Below are 3,795 nucleotides of genomic sequence, written 5' to 3' on the forward strand. Positions count from 1 at the left end.
AAAATATCATCCCTCGTAAAAATACTGTTACCCTCGGCTACGCCTCGGGTAACAGTATTTTCCTCGGGATGATATTTTTAATGTTACCCACAAGCCCATGTGTTATTCATATATTGTCAACTACATGTTTTAATTCTCAAACAAACCGAGTCTACAATTTTCATGTTATCATGCTGTTTTAATGCTTCCAAGAGATCACATTTTCCAAGATAAATATGTACTGTGTTTAAATTCTCGGAAACAATTAATGATCATTGAATAACGATACCAAATCAATGACAAATATGAAATTCAATTATGTTTCTAAAATAAACATTTGAAATATATCATTTATATATTGTACAATCGCAGTTAATATAATTTTTTTTACTAATGTTCAATTACGAATTATGATTTTATCTTATAATGTCTATGCCGAAATATACGCAATATATCATTCATTTTATGACTTGGTTTACCACAAAGGTTGATATATGAAGTAAAGTGCCATTTGTTTGTGCACTTCTGTTTTAATACATAAATTTCATCTATGCAATACTTGTTCATTAATGTATTTGTTCGTTCGTTAGTTCGTTTGCTGACTGGCTCCTTCATTCCTTCCTTTCATGACTTATTTATCCATTCACGTTTATCAGCATTCATTACTTAAATCAAAACCATTTGATATAGTATCATTATTGACATCTGTGCATGTTTTATAATCATAATTAACTAAAATATATCTATCTACCTTATGTATCATTGATTTTGGTTTCTTTGTTAAATTGCAAAAATATTTTTACCAGATATCTGGGGCTAGATCAAGTTGGTTTATTAGCAACGTTTTGTAAGCTTACCGATGATATTAAATGTATCAGTTATCATAATTAGCACAGTAGGGGAGCGCATGGGTATATAATTATGACTCTTTTCAAATCTATCGCTGACCTTCAAGGTCGCTTAAGGCATATCATGAATATTAAATTGTTGAAGATAAATCTTATATAAAAACATAAGTAAACAACGTATTTTAAGCATCGCTAATTTAAATACCTTAATGAAATATTACCTGCAGTGTCTATACAAAAAGAGTTATACACATAATAAGTAGCAATATCATTTTTACCCCCCAAAAACTAAATAAGTTATATGATCCGGACAAATAATGATATCGTGATACTATAAAGATGAAAAATATCACATAGGATCCAGGCTGAAAAACGCTCCGCACTGCCAAAAAAAGTCTTCTTAGTTGACTTTTAATACAAATGTAGATGTGGATTTTATGTCTACAATCTTACGTGAGTCTGTGTCCAGTTATCTCTTATGGATTTACACTGAACGGTGTAAGTGTTTACGAACTGCTCTGTTTCGTACAATTTCATGTTAAGTTTTGCCTTTGCTGTGCTTATATTGCTGTTCATTGCTTTTTTAATTTTGCAATAACGAATTTTGATATAATGAAAATGACTTTACGTCAAACTGTATGAACGGCAGTGCAAGATTTATTAAAGTTGCAAAAGAGGCACAGGTATGTGATGAATTTGTATACCATAACAAACATAAAGTCTTAAATTAATGTTTTGTTTACCAATGTTAAGATACTAAATCAGTTACTTTTAACTATAATCGTTGGCTTCATTGGATTGTGACAAATATTTGAATAGGTCACTTCGTTACCCAAACAGATAAGATGGCGGATGCAGTCAAAAAGTAAATTTTTCCTTTTCTACTCTTAAATAGGCGTTGTTTTAGTGAAAAGGTACAAAAATAACATTCTCCCTTATTTTCTTGGCACTTTAAAAAGTTGTAATATGTCGTAATCTAAGCATTAATGCCAATTCTAGGTAAATTTACCGCTGTACATATTGATATCGGAACATTTTCCGGAAATATGAGTGCTGACGTAGTCAGCATTTTCTACTTGGTGGTTTACCATTTGTCCAGTCTAAATTTAAATGTTTGTCAATGTGTATATATCAATCCACTTGCCAAAGTTATCTGAATTTCTTCTACAACAGTACATACTTCATAACAATATACCCAGATTTGCATTCATTTTGGGTTTTCACAGCCGTTATATGTACAAATCAAGTAAGGGCTTTTTCAATTTTATGTATTTTATGCATTTACATTGAATACCTATGCATATATTTCTCTTAATCTATTGGTCACACAAAAACATTCTATCATGGTCTTAAGTGTAAACTTCAATTTGAAAATTCATTCATTTTTATTTGCCCGAAAGAAATTGCAGGGTCTATTTTCCTGCACCTGGTCGTCCGTCAAAGCGGGGATAGGAAATTGCAACTACTCGGCAGAAATGTTAACCATTGAAAGCCGATGTGCAAAGCGTAGGTTTCATCTTTCTCAGGTCAAGGTAAAAAATAGTCATTTTATAAATTTGGAAAATGAAACTATGAAATATTAATTATAATGAGATGATGTACAGAACGTAGGTATGAACTTTCTCAGGTCAACGTCACACTCATCAATTTTGTGTCAATATCAAAATTTTGTGTCCGCATTTTAACCAATGGAAAGAAATTAAAACTTTTAGGCGGAAATATTACTTATATTGAGATGGTGTGTAGAATACAAGTTTGGACTTCCTTATATCAATATTGGCCCTGTCCCGGGACTTTATTGATTTATATAGACGTACATAGTAGTTTTCTTGTCTGTATCTTTTGAACCGATAGAAGGAAATTAAAACTACTTGGCAGAAACGTTAACCATAATGCGACAATTCTCAGGTCAATGTCACACCTGGTCATTTTGTATCTATTTTAAAATTTTTGGCCCACTCTGTCTCTTTTAAACCGATTATATGAATTATATCTATTTGACAGAAATATACTTATTACTGAGATGATGTGCAGAGCTCAGTTTTGGACAACCTCAGGTCAATTTCATTTGACACAAAATTGATGAATGTGACTTTGACAAGAGAACGGTTACACCTACGTTCTTTACATCGTCTCATTATAATGAGTCTAGCTGACTCTTAAAATTCATAAAGTGTATATATTACAAAGGGGGAAACATGTATTTACATCCCTTTATTCCCAAAATCTATTTAAAATGGTTTTTTTTGTGTGCTTTTTTTATCAAACTTCATGAATTTAGAGTTACAAAATTGAAATGATATGGAAATGAGCTAATCAATCGCAGACCCGTAACAGATTTTATAATGTAAACTCACTCAAAGAACTCTTTAATACAATTCCACCAAAAAACATCATCGATTATTTGAAAGAGATAAACTTGTATTCAAGGATCTGATTGGCTCTTTTTTATTATCATTTACAAAGTTTTACATAATATTTTAAGCCTATTATAGCATTCGGCACGATATGGCCATTTATGTGTTGACGTGCCGTAAAATCCAAACAAACAAACAAAACAAAAGCATAACCAATCAGTCCAAAATCAGTATAATCAATCGGTTCCAGTCACAATCAGTATAATCAGTCGGTTCCAGTCACAATCAGTCATAAATCTGTTTAATCAATCAGAATTTAATCGGATTTCAATATCATTATACCAACCAATTGGTCTGAAATCACATACATAAATCACATCTTCATCATGCTGTAGAATTTCTGGACGAATTATTTTGTTAAATGTATTTGATTAAAAAGTTACACCAAAATCGCATTGTCTTATTTACCACAATCTTTAATCGGTCAGGAATGTCAGATAAAAAAACAGGCTAAAAACGCAAAGGAGAGTTGATACGTATATAAGTAGTATAATAAAGGAACAAATGTGTTTCAATTACACTAAGAATAACAAATTTCTCTCTAAATGCAA

Source organism: Ruditapes philippinarum, unplaced genomic scaffold (genome assembly GCF_026571515.1).
Source record: "Ruditapes philippinarum isolate M1 unplaced genomic scaffold, ASM2657151v2 ctg239_1_1_1_1, whole genome shotgun sequence".
NCBI lineage: Eukaryota > Metazoa > Mollusca > Bivalvia > Venerida > Veneridae > Ruditapes > Ruditapes philippinarum.